The sequence below is a fragment of the Agelaius phoeniceus genome, chromosome 4 (genome assembly GCF_051311805.1).
Source record: "Agelaius phoeniceus isolate bAgePho1 chromosome 4, bAgePho1.hap1, whole genome shotgun sequence".
NCBI lineage: Eukaryota > Metazoa > Chordata > Aves > Passeriformes > Icteridae > Agelaius > Agelaius phoeniceus.
Window position 1 is genome coordinate 27,657,898 of NC_135268.1, and position 16,639 is coordinate 27,674,536.

General features: G+C 42.0%; 1 long non-coding RNA gene across 1 annotated transcript in view; it reads right to left on the bottom strand.

Annotated features, from left to right (window-relative positions):
- The window catches only part of LOC129120148 (uncharacterized), a 168,189-nt gene that overhangs the window by 137,255 nt on the left and 14,295 nt on the right, over positions 1–16,639 (bottom strand). The window contains exons 3-4 of the long non-coding RNA XR_013182051.1: positions 12,250–12,634; positions 11,288–11,434 (exon numbers count right to left, since the gene is read on the bottom strand). This is a non-coding gene — a long non-coding RNA (uncharacterized LOC129120148). The remainder of the gene's footprint in view (positions 1–11,287; positions 11,435–12,249; positions 12,635–16,639) is intronic.

The following is a 16,639-nucleotide window of genomic DNA, read 5'->3' on the forward strand; positions in this document are numbered from 1 at the left end:
CCATCTTATTTAGAGCTAATCTCTAGCCTGTGTGTCCCACACTGCAGTGTAAGCAAACCTGGAGTCCATGGGACTTCTCCATGTTCTTGGGCAGGTAGAAGCAACTTTGGATGCTTTTAGGAATCCTTTTATGAAAGTCACCCCACAAACACAGAGCAAGAGATCAGGAAGTCAATGTAGTGCTCCCAGTTGTGCCATTTGGCTCATATCCCATTTTTTGCCTATATTCTTCAATTAATATTACAGGTTTATCAAGCTTTAAAGGAATAGTTATTAGACTTCCAGTATATTAGAATTCCATGTATATGCAAAAGTACATATTAATGAAACAGAAAAATCAACACTTAGCAGAGACTATACATAGCATCTATAAATATATCACTTCTGAATTGCAATGGAGATTGAGAAAGATAGAGCTTTATACAGTATTTAGTCATGGATAAATAATGCAATTAATCATGTGCATGTGAATTTGCAGAAGAGAGAAAGAATATTACCCCTTCATGTTCTATAACACTGGCAGCCTTAGGTTAAATATAATTTCAAAGTGTTTCCTAGCTGAATCTAGAATTCCACTCTTTTGGGGAAAGTCATTGGATAGCACTTAAAAGACCAATAATCCTGCAAAGAGGAAGACCACACTGCCACAAGCAACTAAGAAACACTCCAACAATCAATTATTAGAAAACATTTACCAGCAGGCCTGGCATGATCTAAAATAATTTAACATTATTTTATAGTAGTTGCAGGATATGTTGCTGTTTAAAACACACACTAAGCATGAGAGAACAGCTCCCAGAAAGAAAAGTCTCCTGAGAGAAGCTCCAAAGCCCTCACCACAAATAAGACATTTCAGAATATGTCCCTTACACTTGACATTATCCTGGCACCCACATTACAGGAATAGCTGATTTTTTGGGTTGGCAACAAAACGGGGGAGCAGGGGAGGGTCTTGACTGCAACCTCTGAAACTTGCATTTTTCTTACAACAGTGAAAGCAAGCCATTGGGCACAAAATGTTCTCAGTTTCATTTGCAGTAGCTTGGAGGAGAATCAAGTGAAGAAAAGGGCCAGATGCACAGAGCTGCAGAAGGCATTCCCACTGCATGTTCGACTTCCTTAAAAGTGGATGGAGCACTCAGCCTGTCCCAGACCTTCTCTGTCTGACCATGAATGAATGGATAAATACTCATTATGTACACAGCACTAGGATGGCTTAGAAGCCCTTGGTGCCACCCTGGCACTCCAGGAGATGGACACCCAGGAAGGTGCTGCTGGAGATTACTCACTCTCCAATACAGGGAACAAGTTCATGGAGGCAGAGACCAGCTCTGTCTTAGCAGTCTCACAGTGGTGGGAGTGGCTGCCTCTGGAATTCTTAGCTTGCAGTCTTCCCCACATTACAAGTTCCACATATAAAATACTTAGAGAGCAGAAGTAATCAGTGGAATCTGATATTTTCCCTCAGTCAGGAGTCAGGACAGCTCCCCCAGAGATAGAAACTCTCAATTCTGGACATCACTACATCTTATTAGCATCAGGAAGGAGGACTGAGGAGAGTGCCCTTGCTTATCTTCTTGACTCCTCCTGTCCACATCTAGCAGGACAGGAGCTGTAGGTTGGCATTTCCACAGCACCATCTCCTACACCAAACAAGATGAACAAAATCAACCCTTCGAGAGCAGCCCTCCCCTTAGCACTTACCCCCACTGCCACCCCAACCACCACTTCCTCCTGCCATACAAACTGTCTACTCAAAAAGTCCATTATAAGCTGGATAACAAACTTTACCTAGGATACCAAAAACTCCTAACCTGGGAAAAATATGGCATTTCCTCTACATTTCCTCCAGTCTGCTTTTGGTGCTCCCTTCTCTGAAGGGGCAGCTAATTTGGAGGCAAACTGAGGGCAGGGGGCCTGCAGGCCTCCCCTGAAGAAGGTGATGCCCACACTTTACCAAGTGAACTGGCTGGGGACTCTCCTGCTTGTGTGGTCATCCCAGCCTCCTGAGGCCTTCTGCTTCTATTCTCTTGGGAGAGGAGAGGGAGCAGACTCCCCTTTCTACACTTGGGAGATCAAACCTTAAGGACACACTGTTGTGCTGTATTATTGCATCAAACAGATTCAATAATGATTCAATAATCTTGACAGATCAAACCTTAAAGGACCTAAAGGACAGACTGTTGTGCTGTATTATTGAAAATACCAGCCTTCCAACTCTACCACTGACAACAGCGACTTGTTCCTGCTTTGACATTCCAAAAAGGCTTCTGTGACCCTCCCTCAGCACATTCTGCACCCCAGTACTCTGTCCCCTAATGAGAACAAGCCCTTCCTTTTCCTGGCTGCAGGGCAGGCACTGTGACTCAGCACAAGCTACTGCATAAATAAACACACTGGACCAGGTCTGCACCTTGACACAGACAACCCTTTGGCACCCTTCTGGTGATGCCAGAGAGCACTGATGGGACCTCAAGGGCTCCTTATGCCTGATTAATGGTATTTCTGTGGTTCCAGGGACATGTAAAGTAGCCTCAGAATAAATGAAACCAGGCTGAGCAAGGACGGAAATGCTACCATGGTATTTCTGTGGGAACTTTCCCAAAAGCCATCTCCCACTGAAACTCTACTCTAGGCTGATGCTGGTTCTGCTGGTCACATGTGGCTCCCAGATCTTTTCAGCTCATCAGCCTCTGAACATATGTGATGGCGTCTCTGTGTGGTGGAAAAAAAAAATAAAGGAAAAAAGAAAAAAAGGTGACTCCACTTCCAACTCCACAAAGGATATGAGCAAGCTGTGTATGCTTCTGCAGCCCATGTCAGTCAGGAAAATTAGATCCTTACATCCCCTCCCTTGAAGACAAGTAACTAGCTACACATCAGGCTGTACAGGTCATCTCTCTCTGAGAGGCACAGTGAGAGAGGCAGGGAAGAAGAATGCTGGCTTGGTTCTGCCCTTGCCAAGGTCTTTCCAACAGCTGGTCATCTTGGAGAGCAGCAGCGAACAGCCTGCATGGGCTCTTTGGAGATATAATGGGCACTTCTCAAATTATTATGGTATAAATACATACATACATATATATATATAAAGAGAGAAAGTGCTTGCTTATAATTATGAATCTAATGAGCTTTTTTCCTAGTAAACCATAGGAATAAAATACCTGCACATTTTGTGATTGTTTTAAATTATAGATTTATTTTTGTTTGCTTTTGTTTGTTTTAAGATGAAAGCAAACAGCCCAAGGTTATCCTGAAGAGGATCTAGGCACGTGAAGCTTTTGTTAATTCCACCTGCAGGGAAAAGGTAAACTTCAAACTTTTTAAATGATGTTTCATACCATAATAAATGCAATAGAGCCAACTGACTGATTGCTAGAGAAGGGTCAGATGGGCTAATTTTCCATAGATATGGCCAGTATTGTCTCTGGTGTTTATGCTAAAGATTATATTCACAAGCCTTTTACAGAACTGCTACCATTCTTTTGCAAATTCTTATGCAAACTGTGTTAGAAATATTTACTGTGTTCTTTTTACCCTGTACCTGTGTCCCCAGTAAGAGGGAAGTCGAGAGAGACCAATGAGCATTTCTAGGGAATATAATCTGAGTACGCCTCAAAGACTGTGTCAATCTGTACATTTGCTGACCTTTTTTCCCCTTTAAATTAAGTCAAGAACATTCAAGAAAAAAACACAGTAAAAATCCTCCTGAAAGGGTTAATTTTTTTCCCTAACAGCTTCTCTAAGCGGAACTTATATTCTTAGTCTGACTTAAGGATATGGAATAGAAAGGCTGCCAACATCTGTTGTGGTCAGAGACAGATGAAAGAGACTAATTCAGAGCTGGAAGAACCCATGTACAGCACTCTGTGCTGCATTACCCTCTCCATAAAAGCACAGGGAACAGCAGAATGGGAGATGGGTGCTCACCTGAACTTCCTCCCTGCAGAGACCCAGGAGTTCCACGTGTTTATAGGCACCCCCATCATCTCACAGAGAGCACAACATGAAACCTTTAGCTTCCAACTGGGCAACACCAGGCTGAGAATACTTCAGAAACACTGAGTACATAAGCACACTGCTACGTGTGAATGAAAGAAAGGAGAGAGACAGGTGATTGATGAGCCTGCCAAGCACTGGAAAAGATAGCATAGAACAGATTCATGTGCTAAGTAACTTTGGATGTGGATTAGCCCAATCTTTATTAAGGTGGCCTGATAAAGAGTATCCTCCTAGAGACATGAAGAAAAGCTAGTGCAGTTTCATTCACACTCTCAGTTATTAAACACACTTCATGTAGGCAAGCCTGCAACTTACTGAGACCAGCAACTCCTCAGAAAGAAGCCAGCTGCATTATGACATTATGATGGGCACACAGTCAAAGCCAGCTCAAAATCTACAGAGTGCACAACTCCTGTGTCTGTCTTTACTTTTGCCAGAACTGATTTTACTATAGTGAGGGAACATCAGTATCTGAAGTGGATTTCAAACAACAGCTGTTTTACAAAAGGAAGGGAAATTACAGGCAGGTAACTTGATTACATTACAAGTGAGACTGAAGCCCACTGTTTGGTACCTAAATGTTGTTTTGGTGCATGCTGTGCTGTCTTTATTCCAAGAAAGCAGCCAGTAAGGCCAGAAGAAGCTCTGCCCAAGGAAGGGCAGCCACCCTGCCTCTAGTATCATAAAACAAGATCTATACCTCACCTTTTGTTTGCATCAGTAAGGAAGATTCAGGCATAGAACTGAAATTCCCTGGGGCAAAGGGATGCAACCAGTCAAAACCTCAGCAGCTGAGATAAAGTCTCTTCTAGATACCACCAGCCATTTTAAATTTCCCTTTGCACTTCTTGATCTTAATAGCCTGCAGAACTTCATTGAACATTCATCCTTTGATACAGAAAATTCAGCTGGAATGGCTGTACCACGATCCTCCAGCCCAACTGCCTGACCAAAAGTTAACACACATTAAGAGCATTGTGCAAATGCCCCTTATCACTGACAGGCTTGGGACACAAATCACCTCTCTGGAAAGCCTTGGGACACAAATCACCTCTATGGAAAGCTGATTATAGTGTCTGGCCACCCTCTGAGCTTCCTAATGTTAAGCCTGAAGCCTCCCAACACAGCTTTATCAGATTATAAAGCACTGTTTGCACCCAGCACTGGATCAATAATTAGGAATTCTTAATAAACACCAGTTTCTTCCCATTTACTGTTAATTGTGCATGCCTTTCACTAAACAGGTGTCAATTTAAAGGCTGGCTTTTCTAGCTTATCCACCACATCGTCAAACTTTTTCTTGAACCTAATTTTTTCTTCTATTCAGTAGCACAATTATGTATTAAATACAAAGAATTGTTAAATCATATTTATTGAGGTTTTACCACTGTTGGAGACACATATTTTGCAACATTAAAAGCCTCAAAATATGTTTTAAATTATTTATAAGTATTTGTTTTGTCATATTGTTTGGTTTTGGTTTTTGGTTTTTTTTTTTTCAAATATAAATATGTTTTGAATAACTGATCTTTACTTTAGATGCATGGAAATCAATTATTTAAAACATATTTTGAGGTTTATATAACAGCTATACCATGTCTACCTCTTCCATAATCTCAGCCTGCATGTATTAAGATCAGGATGAATCTGGCACTTAAAGACAACTTGCTACAGCTAAATGAAGTATCTGATCAGCTCTTAGATCCCACTGCCTGCATCCCAGTTAAGCAATAAGCCCAGGAGGCTGATGGCAGCCTCTGTGCAAAAGGTGATCCAGGAGGATTTGGCCATCCCAAACCTGCCAGACTCAGGATCTGTATTTCTGGGACTGCCAAGGCAGCTCCCTGCAAAAAGGCAGGGTCTGAGCAAGAAACAGGAGACCTTAGCACACCACATGAGTTCTTCACGTTCCAGAGCCAAGCCAGATTTATCTGGAGGCAGTTTAGCACATGTAATTTAGAGCAGACCCCCGCTGGAATGATTTGCACCCTTGCAGTGCTTCAGATGTGCATCCAATAGCGAGCTGCCACTCCATGGGGGTGTCAGTGCACAGCTCCAAGTACAAAACCCAGCACCCAGAGACACCATGGGGCTCTTCAGCTCTGCTTCAGAGAAGCTGAGCCACCAGCTCACATACACATGGATGTGCCAGGAGGTATCTCTCCCCCTTCTGACAGGTATAATACAGGTTATTTTCTTCTTTTTAGGATTTGACAGTGTTCTTCAATAAATAATGAGGTCAAATAGTAATAATAGGTTTTTAGCCTAAGAAATTTGGAGTTTTAACTTTTAACCTGGTCCTTAGAGATGCTGAGCACTGGATCCACATAATGGAAGAAATGCATGAGGAATATGCAACTTATGAATCTGTGAGACACCAGTAGCCTTTCACAGAGTTAATGGAGTTCAGAGGCACTATCTAATACTCTTATAGGTCTCATGCCCAATCTATAAGTTGCATACCTGAACCTGAGCCACAGGCTGTGAAGCAATAGCATCCACCCAGGAATATCTGCCATATGTGAGGGAGAAGTGCTTTGGAAATCACACACTGAAGGCATGTGCCCAGTGCACCCTGCACTGCAGGGCAGATACCCAACCTTCAGCAAATCACCTCCCAGAGAAGCAGCCCAGACTAGGCAGCATCAAGCTCAGCAGATGACCTCTCTATCAACACTGGAAGAGACCTAAAATAAGCAGAACTCAGATAATTTTATTCAAATTACCACATCAAAAGTCCTTAACTAAAAACAAAACAACCTAAAGTAACATTCTTGTTACTTGTTCTCCAGAATGGTAGGAGCAGCCTTTGTTCAACCCAGTGCCAATCTTTCTATACATTAATATATACAAGGTAGATTATATTCCTCTGCAAGTAGATGTTAGACCTGTAACACCACTGTACTACCAAGAAGCAACGTTTAGCAATCTGACACCACCCCTGTATCCTCACTATTTTCAACAGAGAGGCAAAACCTAACACTGCACAGGCAGGGAGCAGAGTGGTGAACATAAAGCTGCCATGCCCTAGATCACCACCTTAAAGTCTAGAACATCACTTTGGCTTGACCCAGAGGGAAGGAGCTCCCTCACACTGCATGGGCAATACCTCCTGAGCTGCCAAGCAAGACACCACACGCCTCACCAAAACTGAAAAAGTAGATATTCATTAGCCAAGTTTGCAAATGCATTATGCCAACAACATGTCACATTCTTAGTTATTCATTTTAATGTGCCCACTCCCCTCTGGGAAAGGACTAGACACCTTTCCTGGATATTTTTTGCTGAAGTAGCAGAAATTGTTACAGCATCAAGTATAGCATCAGTATTTAATGGTCTCATATTGCAATCCCTCTGCCACACACAGCAGTCTCACCAGCTTTGATATTTATCAGTGATAAGAAAGTTCTTTTAAATCCTCACAGCAGTCAAAACCAGAGAAAGCCTGGAGAATACCAAGGAGAAAGGACAAGGCTGGATTCATTATTACTTTAACAGCAGCCCACTCTTTCAAACCAGTTGATACTTCTGAAGGCTGTTTGAGTGGTGGAACTGTTCCTAGGCTATTAATTTGGTGTAAGTATTTACTCTGAATAATATTTTTGTGATTCAGCTGCCAGATCTCTTTTATCTGCAGCAATTTCCAGTTAGTAGGTGTCATTTGCACATTGCTTTACATATATTTAAGGTTTTATGGATTAGCCGTGTGTTTCCCAGCTTTGTAACAGATTTCCAAGCTTCTTGCAAGAGCTGATTCAGCAACAGAACATCACAGGCTACAATATCATCAAATATATCTTGGGCAACAGATACATATTTTGACTTTATCCCTCACACTGCATCAGAGGTATAAAGTATTAGGAATACCAGCTTTAGGAAAACAGCAGATGGTTTTGCTCCCACAAGACCACATATTAAAATATGAGTTAGTAATGGAGAACATGCCTACAGCTTTCCATGGACTGTCACCATTTTAAGTAGCTAAAATAAAGGAATGACCTTTCATTCTTTAGCCCATGCATCCATGGATTTTATGGCACTTTTTACAGTCTGCCTTTAACACCATCTCTGCTGGGCACCAAGCAGTCACAAGACAAGACAGCAAGACAAGAAGCAAGCCTCAGAAGGTTTACAGTTAAAAACAAACTAAAAAATATACATAGCCTGCAAAGTAATACAGCACAGGCTTTATCCAGGCTGAGGATCTACACAAGTAAGAAAACACAGAACTGACTCAGTTCTTTGAGCAAGCATTTTTAAAAAGCCCCAAACTTCCAGTTATAACAGACTTACACCAGTTTAGATATCGCTTACCCTCTCCTCCTTTTTCAAAGGCTCAGCTTTCTCCCTTGTGCCTCGAGGAGGGCAGCACTCACCCACAGCAATCCCTGCTCACAGCACAGCAGGAAAGAAGGGACCCCGGTCCCTCAGCCCTTTATAGTTTGTTTTGCCACCTGGTGTGAGACCCAGCTGGGAAGAATCCTCCAGAACTGCTCCACCCAGAACACCAGGCTGTGGAATTCATGCAGCCTCATGGCTGTCAGAGCAGAAAAGGAGGCAATCCATTTCCCACTGCAGCAGTAATTCTGTCTGCTAACCAGGGCAGCAACTTCTGCAGCAGGCCCAGAAGAAAAGTGTTGTGAGCTCCTTGCAAAGTTCCTGCAGAAATCTTTCCAACATTCTTCAGTTAAAAAAGAAAAGAAAAAAAAGCTACTCCCTCTCCTCCATGAATAACACCTTCCCAAAGAAAGGGCCCTGGCACTTTGTTTGCACAGACCTTTCCCAAAGACCACAAAAAGAGTTGAAACTTGTCAAATTATAGGGAAGCACCAACATTTCCCCATGGAAAAGAAAAGGCTATCAGCAGCAGACTAAAAACAAAAGGGTTGGCTTTTGTTTATGATACTTGACTGTGAGAGCAAACTGGGCCACCCATTCAGAGCTGGATCCTGCTCCCTGACTCTGCAGCTATTTTTAACTTCTGTCTTTTTATACCAGTCTGGCTATGAACTTTGCTACAGCTCCTCACACAAAGAGAATTCACAGACTTTCAGCAAGACTGCCATGTTTTAGATTAGATGGCAATTTCAGCTGAAAAAATGACAAGGAAAAAAGTGGCTTCTCTTACTCAGCAGATCTGTGCCTGTGTGTGTTAGGTTATAATGTTTTCACACTGGTGACAAAACACAGTCCCCTTGTTCTCAGTCATTCAGCCTGCAGAGCTCAGAGAGAGACCATCCATATCCTATGGCTTTCCAGAGCACATCTGTATGAAACTTGAAGGGTTTGTTGTCCATTTTGGATTTTTTTTCCTAGGGGAGTTGTTTTTGGGGGATTTTTTGGGGGAGGTGGTGGTGCTGCTGCTTGTCTGGGTTTTGCCTTTTTTTTTTATATTTCTGTATATAAGAAGCACAGGTGGATCTGCCCTATGGCTGCCTAACCACACTCTGTGTGTCCAGAATCTTGTCCCATCCAGAACTCTCAAGATCTATTCAGCTACCAGTAGGCAAAACATCATGGGACTCACATTTAAGTTAAATTTATGACATTCTCACATAAATCCTCTACCTCCAACAGCTAGGGCTTTGAACAAAATTTGTGAGATTTATGATGAAAATCACCAGGCATATGAAAACACCACTGAGGTTAAGCAAAAACTTCTCAAGAGGCAGGTCTGCAAAGCAAGGGTGTCTTTTGGCCACAGCACAGCCTCTGTCCTCTGGGCCTGTTCCACAAGAACCAGCAGGGTTCCCTGGCAGGGAAGCCCAGTGCAAGCAAAGATGTCCCAAAAGCCATGGTGTTGACTGCCATATGTATTGCACAGTGCACTGCCTCTAAGAGAACCTGTAAGAGGTGGTGCAATGTCCAGGTCCCTGCAGAAAAAGCGGGAGAGGACAGAGGAGGAGCAGCCCTCCCTGTCCAGGGATGTGTGGGACAGCCTGGTCTTGAAGACAGCAGCCTTTGTTCCTACAGCCTTTGACTCCTTTGACTCCTACAGCCTTTGTTCCATGTGGAATTCCTCAAAGCTGGCCACAACACAGATGCCATAGGTGCAGCTGAAAACTCTGCTCCTTCCCAGTGGCTCCCTCCAGAGTCTAGCTTTTAGCTTCCTGAGCTTTAGGGGAAAGCTTTATTTGGGGGATGGCAAAGGTGTTGATGGCTTGGGGTTTTTTAAATATCTACGTGATTTCATTAGATTCCCTAAGATAGGAAACTTTAGAATTAAAGCAGCCAAATACATAAATAAAAGTAGAGAAAAAAAAAAAGAAAAAAAATGATGTCACCCTCAAGCAGTTCCATCAAGGGATGACATTTTAAATCACATCATGTCTCACACCCATTTCTTAGTGCAAAATAAATCACTTGAACAGAGTGCAAGCCAATTTTTACTTTAAAAAATGTTGTGTCCTAAGGCTCTCTTCTTGAACTTCAAAAGCATACTTTATAATTACTCTACCTATCAAAGGAAACTCAATATTTCACCTCCAACCTCGCTCTGCTTGTGTTATAATTTTTAATTGTTAATAAATTATATTAATTTTAAACTGGTTATTCTGTCTTGAAATTACATCTTTCAAATGGGTATGCAAACTTATTTTAAATTAACATATTTACCTTAAAATTATATATCAGTAATTTGTTTATGACTTTTCTTGCCTCTTAATTCTTATATTAGGATTTCAGTCTTTGGTTAACTCATTTAATTTTATTTGAAAACTGTTGTCTCAATTTAAGAGTCCAAATCTATTTCATAGACCTTGACATCTCTGGCAAGCAAAAACTTTTATTTATCTGGCATATTTATATAGTTTTGCTTGGACTCATGGTTATGCACTGCAAGGTCTTTTGTCACAGCTGGAAAATGTGGAGGTCTTGTTAGCAATCTAAAATCTGATCTTACAGATGCATGAATTCACTCTTAAAGAATACAACACATTGGTGTTTTTAGAGGGGCTACATTGTTTTATTTAGGTTTTACTTAATGCACAGTCCTTGCAAATACTTTCAAGAAAGTCAGGCATGGCAGGTAGGGTGTTTTCTGTGGAGGAGAGGGTGCCTCTGGACAGGGAAGCAAGGTTCAGTGCATATTCAAGTGTGATAATGAAGGCATCATTCTTCACAGATTCCCACAGTCAGCATTTAAGAGTCCTCACTGATTTATCAAGGCTGGTCACGTGCTTAAATGGATGAATAACAGTTGCAAAATGGTAGAAAAATTTCAGCACGTTGTTGCCAAAATGACATAAATCAACACCCATGCTTAAGAACTCCAGCATGCAGAAAATACCTTCATGGCAGGACCAACCAAAATAGCTTGCAGAGTCTTGTGCCTGAGAGGAACCTGTGCAGGGAAACAGGCAGGGAAGTTCACACCCAAGCAATGCTCAGCTGGATTCTGAGGCTCTCGTCGTGGACCAAGGCATCCTGGAGCACACTGCAAAGTGAAAAACACATCCAGTTGGTGAACAAGACTACATGGCTGAACAAAACACTTCCCCATTGAAAGGAGAATCTTCCCAGAGATGCCTTTGGGATTTCTGGGCAGAGCACAGGAAAGGAAAGCAGAGATTGTCCCTGGAGAATAAGTTGTCAGTATTACGTAAAGATCAGTGCCTACAGGACACTATTCAGTGCTAGGTGGGTACTCTTTAGTCTGCAGTGTGATTATTTTTAATCAAAAAGATAAGATGAGGACTGTCTCACCATTCCAGTAAATTACATATCTACATTCAATTTTTTTTTTTTTTCCAAGTATCAATAGATGACTTCTTTTTTTTTGCCAATTCTAGATGAACTCTGGCTACCAAATCTATGAGACAAATAGCCTGTGTCTCAGACTGCTACTCCCCAAACATAGCACATTTTATCATCTTGCCCTCCTTATTCTTTATGCACAACAGTCTACCTCTAAGAAAGAAACCTGGTCCTGCCCTTCCTTCAGCCAAGCTCTCTGCTCACAATGAAACCCACAGAGTCAATCACCTTTTCTGAGTTCACTTATCACAGGAAGATGGACTAAATCACAGGGAGATGGAAGAAGTACAAGCACACCAACAAAGAACAGTTTCAAACCAGATTCATGGTCTTGAATAAATCTCAGGGCAGGCTCCCAAATCCCAGCTCATGAAGATGAAAATGTAGCTCCTAATTCTCCCCATGTGTTTCAAACATAATTTTATGAATGAAAGATGGGTCTTCTTCCCAGTTGCTCCCTTCTAGCACAACCCACCCAATTCCAGATTAACCCACCTCCTTCTAGTTCCATCTCCTCTGTGTGGTCGAAAATAAAGCAGGGAGCTGCACCAACAGAGACACTGGATTTCTCCCTGCCAAAGGAGCAGGCACATGAGGTAGGAGGCAACATTTGCTGGAAGCCCAGATGTTGAAACACGTGTTTTTCTCCAGAAAAATGAAAGAGGAAAGACTCATGTGGAATGAGGCAGTGCAGTTCCTCTCTTTTATGTTGCGAGAACTTCCAAAAGAGAAGTTTCTTTCAAACAAAAGTGAGGCATGGGTAGTTTTCCAAATGTTCTAGTTTATTTATGATAGTTGTCTTCATTTAATGAGCAACGTGTCTTCTCTCAAGTCTGGCATAGCCAGTGGCTGAAGCAACAGATGTACCACGCTGATGATCCTGAAGAACAAAAACACATCTGTCTGCAGTAGTTCCTTTGGACTCTGAGGACCAAGCGTACAAGCCTGTGGGAACTTCACAGAGACTTGAAGTCCTAATTTATTCATTGTTGATTTATTTACATACATTTACATGCAAGAGCTTCAGTGCCATACAATAATGTATATAGAAAATTGTAGGATACAAATTACATTTTTTTCCATATTTTAATATATGAAGAAAAAAAATAATAGAAGAAGCTTTAGTCATCTATGAAATGGTATGTTGTTAGATCTTTGTGTATTGAGGCAGGCATTGGACATTTTATAATGTACACAATTGGCACACCTGGGAAAAAATAGACACACTGCTAGCTGAAATGCCTAATCTCTTCTTTAGCACATTTACGGTTTAATTACAAAACCTACTGAACAATTAAAATTCAGGTCAGCACACTGCAGCAAGATCAGGCTTTGATGTGGGGTCAGTATTGGTCACAGTCCTGTACTCATTACACAGGTTAATCAATTTGGTGGAGTAAATATGACAGGACTGACCAAAAATCAATGTAATTACCATTGCTCTGAGAGCACAGGCAAGCACAGCTGGTTTATGTGTTTGTAAGTGGTGTTTTTGTCTAACAAGCAGAGACCCAGAGCTGTTGGTGTAAAGCAGATTTGTTTCTTCTGTGAGCAGAAGAAATTGTACGTGTGGCACGCAGCAGGATGTGCACCCCTATGGCAGCACCCTCACACACACACACAGACACACACAGACACACACAGTCAAAATGTACAAATGGACTGGTACAGCTGGAATGGGCTGGGAATGTGTGTTTATGACTGCCCCAGTGTCACTGTCATTTTCTGAAAAATCCCCTTGCCCAGGATTCTTCTCCTGGGAAGCTGAGAAGCCTCAGAGAAAAAGGAAAACAATATTATCCCATTTGCTTCTCCTGTGTTCTGCTGCTTTGGAATGCGGTTGGAGATTGTTTATCCAACACGTGAATTGTTTTGACTTAATGGCCAATCATGGTCCGGCTGTGTAGGAACTCTGGGGAGAGTCACAGGTTTTTCATTAGTATCTTGTTAAGCCTTCTGTAAGTATCCTTTCTCTATTCTTTAGTATATTTTTAGTGTAGTATTTTTTAATATAATACAATACCATAAAATAATAAATGAGCCTTCTGAGAACATGGAGTCAGATTCATCATTTCCTTCCTGCCACGGGGGACCCCGAAAGCACCACAGCCCCAGCTCATGAGACCTCCTGGTTTTGGACACTTTCAAACAGTAACTACTTAACAGAAATGGGTCCCTACAGCCAGATCAAGGATTGCTTTCTCTTGCCCAGACATGGATTCTTCTCAGTGCCCAAATAACAGAAACCCATCACAATCTGATCACCGTCAGGCTCAATAATCAGGTCATTGTTTGTCCAGCATGAGGGATGTAAAAGGCAAAAGTGTCAAACCCCTCTGAACTGGAGAAGAGAGATTGTTGCTGGTTTTGGGTGGGATGCACAGAGTTTGCTTCCTGCCCTGAAAGCCAGGAGCTATCGGGTTGTTCAGCCTGGGATTTTTGCAATAGTCACTGAATTTCCGCTGAAAAGAGTGACAGTGAGGAGGTTTGAGCTGGGATTTTTGCAACAGTCACCAGCCTCCCAGGGAAATGCAGTGAGAGCTGAAGAGTTTTGATCCCTCGCATGGAAGTTGATAGCAAATTAATATGCATTTCCATGGGGGCAGGAGTAGGTCTGGGTGCCACAATCCCATAAGCTCTTTTGAAAATCACAGCCTTAAATGGTAATATGCTGATATTCCAAATATGTGGGGTTAAGTATTTTTTTTCTAATTCTTAAAAACATATTTGTCATAATTTTCTTCTGCCCTTCAGTTCCTATGAGATAAAAGGAGTCTGGCTTTACACCACCAAGATTTACCAAAGTAGTTCCAGAGAAGTTTTAAACCATTTTCTACAGTATTTCTGAATTTTTTCCCCCAGTTTTTCTTCCTGTAAAATGTGTGCCCTGCAGGATGTAGGACCGAGGGCACTGTCCCAGCTGAGCACTTGCCTGGGCTGACTCTGGGGCATTTGCAGTGGGTGTCACAGGATCCCTGCTGCTCACCCTGGTGGCACCGTCCCCAGGACAAGTGACCGAGGGAGGGGCTGCAGGGACAGCCGGAGGGCGCAGACAGACAGCGCCTGACAACAGGGCACGGCACTGCAGTGGCCTGCTGGGCTCTCACCAGGGTGTGTCACAATATTAACACAGGGCAGTAAAGAAAAAAATGCCTTTTTAATAAACCATGGGTCATCCCTTTGTAGACCAGAAGTTTAACTGCTGTAGAGACAAGGTCTGTGTCTCCTTGTGCTTCTTCATTGGTGCCTGCTTCAACAGCCCCTTTCTAGACTACAGGAATAACAATAACAGGAGCCTTAAAGTGCTCCTTACTACGGTGCTAATGCTTAGTACGAGGAGAAGGCGTTGATGAACACATCTTTGCTGCTCATTTTGTGTTTGAGTCCTGCTCCCTACAACACGCTGCTCTCTCGTGCTCCTCACCCACCGCATTTAAACGAACAAACCACGTTTTCTTCATGTCATCTCCAGCCATCCCAAGAGCTTTGATCACCAAAGGAAACATGTCAGAGCTGGCAGTGCTCTCATTCTGGGGAAAATGTTGATATTTTGGACTTATTTTTCTTGTGCATCAGAATGACAGCAAGTATTTTCAACTGGTTTAGTTTTCCAAGGAAGAAAAGCACTCTGGTCAGGATAGCTTATTTCACTTAGCTTTAACGTATCATTTGTAGGCTGACTTTATTTATTTTTTTAAACTATTTTATAATTGCCTCCTAAAAAAACCCCAAAAAACAACAACAACAAAAAACCCAACAAAAAAACTTAAAGGAAGAAATTGCTTGGAAAAAACCACTGAAATCAAAAAGGACATATTAATATCTTACTTTTATATTTTGAAATAAAATTCACTAAGATGACCACAAAGCCACTATACATTCTTTTTTAAAGAAAAAAAAAAAGGCATTTTGTGTGGAAAAGCATTCTGAGCTATTTTTCATGGAGAAACTGAAGTTACCAGGGACAAACACGATGTCTGTTTGCTCTCTGTCCCCCACTATTACCAAGTTTTACTCCCAGCTGTTCTGTGGACTCCCAGCTGCCTGGGTCACTGCAGACACGTGGGAGCAGACAGTGTGTAACCCCCAAACTGAGTTAGTGGAGTACAAACACCCCACTAGGGACTATAGAAATATATATCTGTAGCAGACTGGGAAGTGTCAGTCACTGGAGCCTTCTCTCTCACCCTTCATTGCAGCAGAACTGGTCCCACCATGACCTGACCGTTTTCCTCTATCTCCAGAAACCTCACGTGGCTCCTTTTTTATTCCCAAGTCTGGGAAACACGGGCAGTGCAAGGGCAGCGCAGTGCAGAGCCAGCAGGAGGTGCTCCTATAGCAAGGAAATCTGTCCAACAGAATAAATCCTACATCTGTGGCACCAAATTTCCCTTCTGCTGTAATACAAAACATATTTGGCGTACTCCAAAAAGGGCTTTTGGCATAGCAGGGGAGCCAGTTTGGGCTCTCCTACTGCAGAAATCTAGATGGATGCAATATTTCTCTTGTTTTTCAGTTACTGTAATCAAGTATATTGCAAAGGAGAAAAAAATAAATGAAAATATGTTGTTAGGTTCTAGTAGACTTGCAATTTCTGAATTTCTTTTACAAATGCCCATAGAGTATTCCGTCTTTATCCTCCCAAGTCACTGAGAATAACACATCAAAGAGCATGTTTGCATTTCTATAATAGATAACAGCATTGACATAAGCTTCAGGGTTCATACAAACTATAAACTGAATTACCAATCGCCTGTCTCACATATTTATAAACTGTAAGTCGAGCCTGGAGAAAAAAAAATTCCAACTACAGGTGAAATAATTATTCCAGAGCTTTTAAAGAGTCACTTCTGAGGTGCAATCTGAATTCTGGGGGATGTGAATT